The following is a 13320-nucleotide window of genomic DNA, read 5'->3' as shown; positions in this document are numbered from 1 at the left end:
CAAAACCAATGCGAGACTGGCAGGAGTGAGACTGCGGCGTGCGCATATGACTTGTATTGGCGGGAAAGCAGTGCTTCTCATCCCAACAGCCTCGCATAACTGTGAGTTTTGGACGCATATAAGGAGAAATTGGTAGAAATAGGTTCGACGCATAACTGTGAATCCGCATTGTCTGAAGACGCATATAACAAGGATAGGGTGTATACACCAAACAAAACAATGTTCCTCCAGACCAAGGTGAACAACACAATACATATAACTCACATACAACTGTACACATGTACACCACCAAAACATAATATTCCTCTGGACCAAGGTGCACAACATAGTACATATAACTTACACAAAATACAAAGTAATGTTACTACAAATAAAGTTTCAAATAAGATGCATTTACGACACCAGTTAAAAAGTAAACAGTATAACACTACTGGTGCTTCATACATGAGACCTGGGTGGTGACGGGAGCTCAGTCATCTTACAGCCTGCGGGAAGAAGCTGCTTCTCATCCCAACAATCCATGTCCTACCTCAACTGTACCTCCTGCCTGATTGTGGGAGAAATGGGAGGGATCATTGACAATATTACAGGCACTGCATACGCAGCACTCGTGACAAATATCTCTGATGGATGGAAGAGACGTTGAGACATCCAGCTCTTGACCCTCAGTTATTTATGGTTTATTTTTAATGACTTGGAAGATGGCGAAGAACGCAAGTTTGCTGTTGACGTACTAGGAAGCAGACTGTGGCATTCAAAAGGCTTTTACATGGGCATGTGAGTATGCAGGGAATGGAGGGGTAAGGACGACATGCAGGCAGAGGTGATTTACTTTGGCATCATGCTCAGCACAGACATGATGGGCTGAAGGGCCTATTCTAGTGCTGTGCCACTACGTTCACTAGTGCTGTACCAATACGTTCACACACAAAATGCTGGAGGAACTCAACAGACTGAAGGGTCTCGGCCTGAAGCTTTGACTGTACTTTTTTCCATAGACGCTGCCTGGCCTGTTGATTTTGTGTGTGTTGCTTGGATTTCTGGCATCTGCAGATTTTCTCTTGTTTGTGACCATCAACATTCAAATGGCCTTCATTGCAAGGTGGTTGGAGTTCTGTTTACAATTAAGGTAACACAGTAGTGACAACCCCTGGAGTATTGTGTAGTTTTGATCCCCTTATTTAAGAAAGGATACAATAACATTGGAGGAGGTCCAAAAACAAATCATCCGGCTAATTCCTAGGATGAGATGGTTGATGGTTCAAGAAATGGAATCTATATTGTCTGGTGTTTCAGAAGTTTGAGGAATGACCTGAGGGATCGTGACAGGATAGATATTGAAATGTTTCCAATAACTACAATAGAATCAATGAAAGACTGCGCCCAACAAAACAGACAACCAGTGTGCAAAAAAAACCTGTGCAAATACAAAAGAAAGAAAAAGAAATAAGAATAATGAATAAATAAGCAATAAATGTCAAGATGATGAGATGAAGGATCCTTGAAAGCGAGTCTATATGTTGTAGAAAGAGTACAGTGATAAGATTATCCACTCTGGATCAGGGATATAACTCTTCCTGAGCCTGAAAAGTGGTGAGTCCTGAGGCTCCTATACCTACTTCCAGATGGTAGCAGCAAGAGGAGAACGTGGCCTGGGTAGTGATGGTCCTTGATGATGGATGCAGCTTTCCTGTAGTGGGAGGACTTAAAGAGGAGGCAGATTAATCCTTGAAATATCTGGAATTGAAGCCCAAGGGGAACTGGTACAAAAGAGACGAGATCTAGAGCAATGATCATAGTGAACAGTGGGTCAGTCTTAATTGGCCAAGTGGCCTGCTCCTGCTATTTTCCTCTGTTCTTACAGTCTGCATGTACAACTATTCAGTCAAATAGCTATCTGCTTGGCAGGGCCATCTATCAACCCAAGCCAGAGAGCTTGTTTAAATTTGAACACAAAATAATCTGCAGATGCTGGGGTCAAAGCAACACTCACAACATGCTGGAGGAACTCAGCAGGTCGGGCAGCATCCGTGGAAAAGATTGGTCGACGTTTCGGGCCGGAACCCTTCGTCAGAACTATAGGGGGAAGGGGCAGAGGCCCTATAAAGAAGGTGGGGGGAGGTGGGAAGGAAAAGGCTGGTAGGTTCCAGGTGAAAAACCAGTAAGGGGGAAGATAAAGGGCTGGGGGAGGGGCGGCAGGGAGGTGATAGACAGGAAAGGTGAAGAAGGAATAGGGGAAAACACAATGGGTAGTAGGAGGTGGAACCATGACGGAGGTGGTAGGCAGCTGGGGGAGGGGGCAGGGTGACATAGGGATAGGGGAAGGGGAGAGAATTACCGTAAATTGGAGAATTCTATGTTCATACCAAGGGGCTGGAGACTACCTAGACGGTATATGAGGTGTTGCTCCTCCAACCTGAGTTTAGCCTCATCATGGCAGTAGAGGAGGCCATGTATGGACATATCTGAATGGGAGTGGGAAGCAGAGTTGAAGTGGGTGGCCACCGGGAGATCCTGTCTGTTGTAGCGGACAGAGCGGAGGTGCTCAACGAAGCGGTCCCCCAATCTGCGTCAGGTTTCACCGATGTAGAGGAGGCCGCACCGGGAGCACCGGATGCAATAGATGACCCCAACAGACTCACAAGTGAAGTGTTGCCTCACTCGGAAGTACTGTTTGGGGCCCTGAATAGTGGCAAGAGAACCAGGCCCACTAGCCAGATTCAGCAGTGAAGCGCTGCATACCAAACAAGAACCATTTCATTTGCTACCTGCAAACTTCTGGCTGTTTGCAGGGGGTCAGCCCTAGTGTGCTGAGCCTTAGTGCATTTATTTATAAAGGCCTGACGCAGGCCTATCTAATCAGAGCTCTGAGATTTTAGTATTTAATAGTTGATAGCCGTCTCTATTTCCTGAGGAGACTGAGGTCCTTTAACATCTGCCGGATGATGCTGAGGATGTTCTACGAGTCTGTGGTGGCCAGTGCTATCATGTTTGCTGTTGTGTGCTGGGGCAGCAGGCTGAGGGTAGCAGACACCAACAGAACCAACAAACCCATTCGTAAGGCCAGTGATGTTGTGGGGATGGAACTGGACTCTCTCACGGTGGTGTCTGAAAAGAGGATGCTGTCTAAGTTGCATGCCATCTTGGTCAATGTCTCCCATCCACTACATAATGTACTGGGTGGGCACAGGAGTACATTCAGCCAGAGACTCATTCCACCGAGATGCAACACAGAGCGTCATAGGAAGTCATTCCTGCCTGTGGCCATCAAACTTTACAACTCCTCCCTTGGAGGGTCAGACACCCTGAGCCAATAGGCTGGTCCTGGACTTATTTCCTGGCATAATTTACATATTACTATTTAATTATTTATGGTTCTATTACTATTTATTATTTGTGGTGCAACTGTAATGAAAACCAATTTCCCCCGGGATCAATAAAGTATGACTATGACTATGATTTGAAAATGGTGCACGTATTTGGATCCCAATGGGTTTTGGTTGGAGAACCAGGCTCTGGTGACAAGCTCCACTCTATTTGTCCGTTTCCTTAGAGCAATTATCCCACAACCATCAATCTCCATGCCTGCAATTGGTAAATAACAGCGATCCCTTCCCAAAGGCACTGTGGGAATCCTTCTTCAGAATTCTCAAAGCGCGCCAAGGGAATCCCTTCATCGGAATTCCCGAACAGCACTGCGGGAATTAATTCTGTCATGGACAGTCCCAGGCCCGGCAGCGAAAGGAAGAGGGTTGAGCATGGGGTTAGAAAACTCATCCCATAAAACCCCAGAGCTACAGGGACATCAACAGAAGTTCCATAGACCTTATCGCTGGGAGAGGGAGGATCTTCAAAGCCGGGCTACACCTGGGGACAATATGAAAGACTGACCTAGGACAGAGAACTCTGGCAAGCTCTCAGCAGTCGTTGCCCCAGTAGGAGTGATGGGAACTCTGGCAAGCTCTCAGCAGTCGTTGCCCCAGGAGGAGTGATGGGCTGTGGTATACCTTCTTCAGAATTGCAGCACGTCCTCAGAGGCAACAAGATGGATACCAAGCATTGTCCTTGGCAGCAATGGCCAAACATGAAAGAAAGAGAAACAAGCCTAGAGCATGGTAAAGAGATGTAGGCCTAGAGGGTCAGTGGGAAAGCAAAGGCAAGTTTAAAACAAAACTGTAAATAAACATGGAATGGAATTTTAAATCCCTTGGATGATTTTCAACAGAATCATTACTGGCATATATTTTAAAACCTTTATCACGACAATCTAATTATTATGTCACCTATCTGGATGAGGGTTTTTCTGCACAGTGGAGCTTGCCCACTCTAACTTCCCTTGTCGCTCCCTCTCACAAGTCCAAGTCGTCGTCTTGTGTCCGGACCAACTGCTTCTTTTCAAACCAGCTGACAGGCCACACGGATGTTTTATTGGGGCCTCATTCTCTCATTCAAGTGCAAGGAAGCCCAACAAATGCTTCAAGCATTTTACTAACTAAAACAATCTTAAGCTTGATATCATTTTGATATGTCCAACCATGGCCTCCTCCATGATGAGGCCACACTTAGGTTGGAGGAACACCACCTTATATTCTGTTTGGGTAGCCTCCAACCTGATGGCATGAAAATCCATTTCTCAAATTTCCGGTAATGTCCCCCAACTGCACCCCCCCCTTCATTTCCCATTCCCTTTCTCCCTCTCTTATCTTATCTCCTTGCCCACCTATCCCCTCCCTCCGGTGCTCTTCCCTCCTTTTCCTTTCTTCCATGGCCTTCTGTCTCTTTCACCAATCAACTTCCCAGCTCCTTACTTCCCCTCCCCCTCTAGTTTCACCTAACATCTGGTGGTTCTCTCTCCTCAACTTTTAGATCTATTCCTCAGCCTTTTTTCTCCAGTCTTACTGAAGAGTCTTGGCATGAAACGTCGACTGTAGTTTTTTTTTCCATAGATGCTGCCTGGCCTGCTGAGTTTCTCCAGCATTTTGTGTGTGTCATTAAGCTTGATGCCTCCAGTCTGGTCCCCATTGTCAAGCACGTCAGAGATAAACTTAACTACATGATAAAACTCCACCACGGTCAGTCCCAAGACTGGCTGAGAAAGCAGGGCTGGGCATAGGGCAAGCAACTCCATCCCATTAAAAGCAGAAACCTCAGCATTAACTCTTCATCCCTGGGAGAGGAAGGATCGTCACCTAGAAGACGCATGATGTCATGTGATGGGGCTCTTGTCCACAGAAGCCTTTTCTCATGCAGGACTGCCACCAGACTGACCCAGATAGAGAACCGTGACGAGCTGCTGTTGCCAGACCATGCCCCAGTAGGGGTGACAGGTTTAACTAACTACATCACAATGTTATAGGATGGATTCTATAGCAATTCCTCTCGTGCAGATGAGAAATGGAATCTGGGACCAAGCCGGCTTCCACAACACATCAAGGCGCACATTTACCTACTGAGAAAACTGGACAAGACTTACCTGGTCAAATACTAGCTAGTACAGTACAAAACAGATGGGTCCATTAACCATGTGACAACAAAGTTACCAAAGGGATAAGTTTCAAACCAGCCTGAGAAAGTACAGAGAAGCCTAACAAATATTTTACTAATAAAAACAATCTTTAAGTTTAATGTCTCCAGTATGGTCCGCATTGCCAAGCATTTCAGAGATAAACCGACAGGACAACACAGCCATGATCGTTCACTTCCAGATTCTAAAGATGTTCCAACATAACTACATTTACTTGAGACCACTACAGTAAAAGTCTTCCTTGCTTTAATTATTGGCAATTCCATGCGCTTTTCATCCACTCTTTCTGGTTATAATAAGAAACAAAAAAAGTCTTCAAATATTCAGTAGAGTTACGGCTCATTTCACAATCATCGCATTCACTTTCACTATGCTCATATCTATCATTTATATTGAATGGTGCAAATAAAATTTGTAAACTGAGTGAGAAGAATTAAGCTATAGGACGTAGAAAGCTTTTCTTGTTCATTCTTCTCACAGATATTCCTCCTCTCCCAAACCCATACCTCCGTCTTCCATACACAATCTAATATCCCGAGTACTGAGAGTATTTCGACCTTGTTTGAATGGGATGATCAGGCACAGGTTGATGCCAACTCGGGACTTGTTACATGGAAGCCTAATTTCACACCTTGCAAACTCTGAATTCATTGCACGTCCGTGTAGCTTTGCTTGTTTTTAAAGGAGGCAGTTCAACAGGAGAGGATCTGTTTCTATTCTGGGATTATCTGGCCACCCCAGTACCGGCGACCCACCAGCCCCAGTCCATGTGTGAACTGCCTGGACTTCTCTTCCCCCGGACAGAGGGAGCAGCCATCGGCAGTGTCAGACCCTGCAGGCCAATGATGGGTTCTGGACCAGGGACCATTCCCAGACTCGAGTGGAAGCTCGGCATCTTATGCACCCGAGGCCGGGAACCCCCGGCCCCACTTCTTCCAACCCAGGGCAGCTAGACAGTGGGCCCGGGCCTGTAGCGCCAGTATTGGGCCCGGGCCTGAGGCCTGTGGCTTGCGAGCGGGTGCAGGCGGGCAGAGGGAAGGAAGGGGCGTAATAGGCGACCCTACTGCACTGACTGCCCCGGCAAGCCGACCGGCTTTCCCTCTCCTCCCACAAACTCCTGAACTGTCCAGCGGCGACCAACTAACCTGCGGGCGGCGGGCCGGGCCGGGCCGAGTAACCAGGGTAACGGCGAGCAGCGCGAGGCCGGGCCCGAGGCAGCAGCGAGCGAGAGCGAGCCGGGCAGGGCCGCCATTACCCGTCGTTCATTGGTCACACCGAGTCAGCTGATCTAGGACCCCGCCCCCTCCATCCATTACCCTCCTCCTTCCCCACGCTAACCGTAGGGCCGCACATCGCCCACCGGTCGCCAGGCCACCCGCTTCCGATACGGATACCGACCGCTCCTTTGTCTTCGGCGCTCGCCCCGTCAGCTTCGCAAAGCCGTCAGAAACAGTGCCGGGAACTCGGCGCGGCCATCGGTCCCATCCCATTGGACACTTGCATGTCAGCTGACCAACAAGTTGAAAGCTCGTGCAGAGAGTGCGCGCGAACTGGGCAGCTGGTCGGCCTGACGGACAGGAGCGCGCGGAAGCCTTGGGGAAGGGAGCGCGCGGCGGGAGCGAGCGAGCGGGCGGGGGACCAGCGGAGAGATTGTCGGACGGCAGCCGCAGAGGGGTCGGTGAGCCTGTCGGGTGGGAGCCCATGGGGGGGGGTTGATCCGCAGGGGTCGGTGAGCCTGTCGGGTGGGAGCCCATGGGGGGGGGTTGATCCGCAGGGGTCGGTGAGCCTGTCGGGTGGGAGCCCATGGGGGGGGGGTTGATCCGCAGGGGTCGGTGAGCCTGTCGGACGGGAGCCCATGGGGGGGGGGGTTGATCCGCAGGGGTCGGACAGCCTGTCGGACGGGAGCCCGTGGGGGGGGGGAGGGGGTTGATCCGCAGGGGTCGGTGAGCCTGTCGGGTGGGAGCCCATGGGAGGGGGTTGATCCGCAGGCGTCGGTGAGCCTGACGGACGGGAGCCGATGTGGGGGGGAGGAGGTTGATCCGCAGGGGTCGGTGAGCCTGTCTGGTGGGAGCCCATGGGGGGGGGGGGTTGATACGCAGGGGTCGGTGAGCCTGTCGGGTGGGAGCCCATGGGGGGGGGTTGATACGCAGGGGTCGGTGAGCCTGTCTGGTGGGAGCCCATGGGGGGGGGGGTTGATACGCAGGGGTCGGTGAGCCAGTCGGACGGGAGCCCGTGGGGGGGGTTGATCCGCAGGGGTCGGTGAGCCTGTCGGACAGGAGCCCATGGGGGGGGGGTTGATCCGCAGGGGTCGGTGAGCCTGTCGGGTGGGAGCCCATGGGGGGAGGGGGTTGATCCGCAGGCGTCGGTGAGCCTGACGGACGGGAGCCGATGTGGGGGGGAGGAGGTTGATCCGCAGGGGTCGGTGAGCCTGTCTGGTGGGAGCCCATGGGGGGGGGGGTTGATACGCAGGGGTCGGTGAGCCTGTCGGCTGGGAGCCCATGGGGGGGGGTTGATACGCAGGGGTCGGTGAGCCTGTCGGACGGGAGCCCGTGGGGGGGGGTTGTTCCGCAGGGGTCGGTGAGCCTGACGGACGGGAGCCCGTGGGGGGGGTTGATCCGCAGGGGTCGGTGAGCCTGTCGGACGGGAGCCCATGGGGGGGGAGAGTTCATCCGCAGGGGTCGGTCAGCCTGTCAGAAGGGAGCCCATGGGGGGGGGGGAGTTCATCCGCAGGGGTCGGTCAGCCTGTCGGACGGGAGCCTGTGGGGGGGGGGTGGGGGTTGATCCGCAGGGGTCAGTGAGCCTGTCGGGTGGGAGCCCATGGGGGGGGGGTTGATCCGCAGGCGTCGGTGAGCCTGACGAACGGGAGCCGATGTGGGGGGAAGGGGGTTGATCCGCAGGGGTCGTTGAGCCTGTCTGGTGGGAGCCCATGGCGGGGGGGTTGATACGCAGGGGTCGGTGAGCCTGTCGGGTGGGAGCCCATGGGGGGGGGTTGATCCGCAGGGGTCGGTGAGCCTGTCGGGTGGGAGCCCATGGCGGGGGGGTTGATCCGCAGTGGTCGGTGAGCCTGTCGGGTGGGAGCCCGTGGAGGTGGGGGGGTTGATCCGCAGCGGTCGGTGAGCCTGTCGGGTGGGAGCCCATGGGGGGGGGGGTTGATCCACAGGGGTCGGTGAGCCTGTCGGGTGGGAGCCCATGGGGGGGGGTTGATCCGCAGGGGTCGGTGAGCCTGTCGGATGGGAGCCCATGGGGGGGGGGGAGTTCATCCGCAGGGGTCGGTCAGCCTGTCGGACGGGAGCCCGTGGGGGGGGGTGGGGGTTGATCTGCAGGGGTCAGTGAGCCTGTCGGGTGGGAGCCCATGGGGGGGGTTGATACGCAGGGGTCGGTGAACCTGTCGGGTGGGAGCCCATGGCGGGGGGTTGATCCGCAGGGGTCGGTGAGCCTGTCGGACGGGAGCCCGTGGGGGGGGTTGATCCGCATGGGTCGGTGAGCCTGTCGGACGGGAGCCCGTGGGGGGGGGTGGGGGTTGATCCGCAGGGGTCAGTGAGCCTGTCGGGTGGGAGCCCATGGGGGGGGGGTTGATCCGCAGGCGTCGGTGAGCCTGACGGACGGGAGCCGATGTGGGGGGGAGGGGGTTGATCCGCAGGGGTCGGTGAGCCTGTCTGGTGGGAGCCCATGGGGGGGGGGTTGATACGCAGGGGTCGGTGAGCCTGTCGGGTGGGAGCCCATGGGGGGGGGTTGATCCGCAGGGGTCGGTGAGCCTGTCGGACGGGAGCCCATGGGGGGGGGGTTGATCCGCAGGGGTCGGTGAGCCTGTCGGACGGGAGCCCGTGGGGGGGGGTTGATCCGCAGGGGTCGGTGAGCCTGTCGGACGGGAGTCCGTGGGGGGGGGTGGGGGTTGATCCGCAGGGGTCGGTGAGCCTGTCGGACGGGAGCCCGTGGGGGGGGTTGATCCGCAGGGGTCAGTGAGCCTGTCGGGTGGGAGCCCATGGGGGGGGGGTTGATCCGCAGGGGTCGGTGAGCCTGTCTGGTGGGAGCCCATGGGGGGGGGGTTGATACGCAGGGGTCGGTGAGCCTGACGGACGGGAGCCCGTGGGGGGGAGGGGGTTGATCCGCAAGGGTCGGTGAGCCTGTCGGACGGGAGCCCATGGGGGGGGAGGGGGTTGATCCGCAGGGGTCGGTGAGCCTTTTGGACGGGAGCCCATTGGGATGGGGGGTTGTTCCGCAGGGGTCGGTGAGCCTGACGGACGGCAGCCCGTGGGGAGCGGGGGGTTGATCCACAGGGGTCGGTGAGCCTGTCGGACGGGAGCCCGTCGGGGGGGTTGATCCGCAGGGGTCGGTGAGCCTGTCGGACGGGAGCCCATGGGGGGGGGAGTTCATCCGCAGGGGTCGGTCAGCCTGTCGGACGGGAGCCCGTGGGGGGGTGGTGGGGTTGATCCGCAGGGGTCAGTGAGCCTGTCGGGTGGGAGCCTATGGGGGGGGGGGTTGAACCGCAGGCGTCGGTGAGCCTGACGGACGGGAGCCGATGTGGGGGGGAGGGGGTTGATACGCAGGGGTCGTTGAGCCTGTCTGGTGGGAGCCCATGGGGGGGGGGTTGATACGCAGGGGTCGGTGAGCCTGTCGGGTGGGAGCCCATGGGGGGGGGTTGATACGCAGGGGTCGGTGAGCCTGTCGGGGGGGAGCCCATGGCGGGGGGGTTGATCCGCAGTGGTCGGTGAGCCTGTCGGGTGGGAGCCCGTGGAGGTGGGGGGGTTGATCCGCAGCGGTCGGTGAGCCTGTCGGGTGGGAGCCCATGGGGGGGGGGGTTGATCCACAGGGGTCGGTGAGCCTGTCGGGTGGGAGCCCATGGGGGGGGGGGTTGATCCGCAGGGGTCGGTGAGCCTGTCGGGTGGGAGCCCATGGGGGGGGGGAGTTCATCCGCAGTGGTCGGTGAGCCTGTCGGGTGGGAGCCCGTGGAGGTGGGGGGGTTGATCCGCAGCGGTCGGTGAGCCTGTCGGGTGGGAGCCCATGGGGGGAGGGGTTGATCCACAGGGGTCGGTGAGCCTGTCGGGTGGGAGCCCATGGGGGGGGGGGTTGATCCGCAGGGGTCGGTGAGCCTGTCGGATGGGAGCCCATGGGGGGGGGGAGTTCATCCGCAGGGGTCGGTCAGCCTGTCGGACGGGAGCCCGTGGGGGGGGGTTGATCCGCAGGGGTCGGTGAGCCTGTCGGACGGGAGCCCGTGGGGGGGGGTGGGTGTTGATCCGCAGGGGTCGGTGAGCCTGTCGGACGGGAGCCCGTGGGGGGGGTTGATCCGCAGGGGTCAGTGAGCCTGTCGGGTGGGAGCCCATGGGGGGGGGGGTTGATCCGCAGGGGTCGGTGAGCCTGTCTGGTGGGAGCCCATGGGGGGGGGGTTGATACGCAGGGGTCGGTGAGCCTGACGGACGGGAGCCCGTGGGGGGGAGGGGGTTGATCCGCAAGGGTCGGTGAGCCTGTCGGACGGGAGCCCATGGGGGGGGAGGGGGTTGATCCGCAGGGGTCGGTGAGCCTGTTGGACGGGAGCCCATTGGGATGGGGGGTTGTTCCGCAGGGGTCGGTGAGCCTGACGGACGGGAGCCCGTGGGGAGGGGGGGGTTGATCCACAGGGGTCGGTGAGCCTGTCGGACGGGAGCCCGTGGGGGGGGTTGATCCGCAGGGGTCGGTGAGCCTGTCGGACGGGAGCCCATGGGGGGGGGGAGTTCATCCGCAGGGGTCGGTCAGCCTGTCGGACGGGAGCCCGTGGGGGGGTGGTGGGGTTGATCCGCAGGGGTCAGTGAGCCTGTCGGGTGGGAGCCCATGGGGGGGGGGTTGATCCGCAGGCGTCGGTGAGCCTGACGGACGGGAGCCGATGTGGGGGGGAGGGGGTTGATACGCAGGGGTCGTTGAGCCTGTCTGGTGGGAGCCCATGGGGGGGGGGTTGATACGCAGGGGTCGGTGAGCCTGTCGGGTGGGAGCCCATGGGGGTGGGGTTGATCCGCAGGGGTCGGTGAGCCTGTCGGGTGGGAGCCCATGGCGGGGGGGTTGATCCGCACTGGTCGGTGAGCCTGTCGGGTGGGAGCCCGTGGAGGTGGGGGGGTTGATCCGCAGCGGTCGGTGAGCCTGTCGGGTGGGAGCCCATGGGGGGGGGGGTTGATCCACAGGGGTCGGTGAGCCTGTCGGGTGGGAGCCCATGGGGGGGGGGTTGATCCGCAGGGTTCGGTGAGCCTGTCGGATGGGAGCCCATGGGGGGGGGGAGTTCATCCGCAGGGGTCGGTCAGCCTGTCGGACGGGAGCCCGTGGGGGGGGGTGGGGGTTGATCTGCAGGGGTCAGTGAGCCTGTCGGGTGGGAGCCCATGGGGGGGGGTCGATACGCAGGGGTCGGTGAACCTGTCGGGTGGGAGCCCATGGCGGGGGGTTGATCCGCAGGGGTCGGTGAGCCTGTCGGACGGGAGCCCGTGGGGGGGGTTGATCCGCAGGGGTCGGTGAGCCTGTCGGACGGGAGCCCGTGGGGGGGGGTGGGGGTTGATCCGCAGGGGTCAGTGAGCCTGTCGGGTGGGAGCCCATGGGGGGGGGGTTGATCCGCAGGCGTCGGTGAGCCTGTCGGGTGGGAGCCCGTGGAGGTGGGGGGGTTGATCCGCAGCGGTTGGTGAGCCTGTCGGGTGGGAGCCCATGGCGGGGGGTTGATCCACAGGGGTCGGTGAGCCTGTCGGGTGGGAGCCCATGGGGGGGGGGTTGATCCGCAGGGGTCGGTGAGCCTGTCGGATGGGAGCCCATGTGGGGGGGGGAGTTCATCCGCAGGGGTCGGTCAGCCTGTCGGACGGGAGCCCGTGGGGGGGGGGTGGGGGTTGATCTGCAGGGGTCAGTGAGCCTGTCGGGTGGGAGCCCATGGGGGGGGTTGATACGCAGGGGTCGGTGAACCTGTCGGGTGGGAGCCCATGGCGGGGGGTTGATCCGCAGGGGTCGGTGAGCCTGTCGGACGGGAGCCCGTGGGGGGGGTTGATCCGCAGGGGTCGGTGAGCCTGTCGGACGGGAGCCCGTGGGGGGGGGTGGGGGTTGATCCGCAGGGGTCAGTGAGCCTGTCGGGTGGGAGCCCATGGGGGGGGGGTTGATCCGCAGGCGTCGGTGAGCCTGACGGACGGGAGCCCGTGGGGGGGGGAGGGGGTTGATCCGCAGGGGTCGGTGAGCCTGACGGACGGGAGCCCGTGGGGAGGGGGGGGTTGATCGGCAGGGGTCGGTGAGCCTGTCGGACGGGAGCCCGTGGGGGGGGTTGATCCGCAGGGGTCGGTGAGCCTGTCGGACGGGAGCCCATGGGGGGGGGGGGGGTTGATCCGCAGGGGTCGGTGAGCCTGACGGACGGGAGCCCGTGGGGAGGGGGGGGTTGATCCGCAGGGGTCGGTGAGCCTGACGGACGGGAGCCCATGGGGGGGAGGGAGTTCATCCGCAGGGGTTTGTGAGCCTGTCGGACGGGAGCCCGTGGGGAGGTGGGGGGTTGATCCGCAGGGGTCGGTGAGACTGTTGGACGGGAGCCCGTAGGGGGGGGGGGAGTTCATCCGCAGGGGTCGGTCAGCCTGTCGGACGGGAGCCTGTGGGGGGGGGTGGGGGTTGATCCGCAGGGGTCAGTGAGCCTGTCGGGGGGAGCCCGGGGGAGCCCTGGGGGGGGGGTTGATCCGCAGGCGTCGGTGAGCCTGACGAACGGGAGCCGATGTGGGGGGAAGGGGGTTGATCCGCAGGGGTCGTTGAGCCTGTCTGGTGGGAGCCCATGGCGGGGGGGTTGATACGCAGGGGTCGGTGAGCCTGTCGGGTGGGAG

General features: G+C 59.0%; 1 protein-coding gene across 2 annotated transcripts in view; it reads right to left on the bottom strand.

The window, feature by feature from the left end:
• Positions 1–6785, bottom strand: part of zc3h18 (zinc finger CCCH-type containing 18) — a 318015-nt gene extending 311230 nt beyond the window's left edge. Inside the window, exon 1 of one of the 2 annotated variants that reach the window (XM_063067274.1) lies at positions 6670–6785. The gene's annotated coding sequence lies outside the window, so the exon portion shown is untranslated. The remainder of the gene's footprint in view (positions 1–6669) is intronic. The other variant, XM_063067273.1, reaches the window with a different exon arrangement.
• Positions 6786–13320: the final 6535 nt, after the last annotated feature.

Source organism: Mobula hypostoma, chromosome 14 (genome assembly GCF_963921235.1).
Source record: "Mobula hypostoma chromosome 14, sMobHyp1.1, whole genome shotgun sequence".
In the NCBI taxonomy this organism is placed as follows: Eukaryota; Metazoa; Chordata; class Chondrichthyes; order Myliobatiformes; family Myliobatidae; genus Mobula; species Mobula hypostoma.
This window is presented reverse-complemented; position numbering and strand designations above follow the sequence as displayed.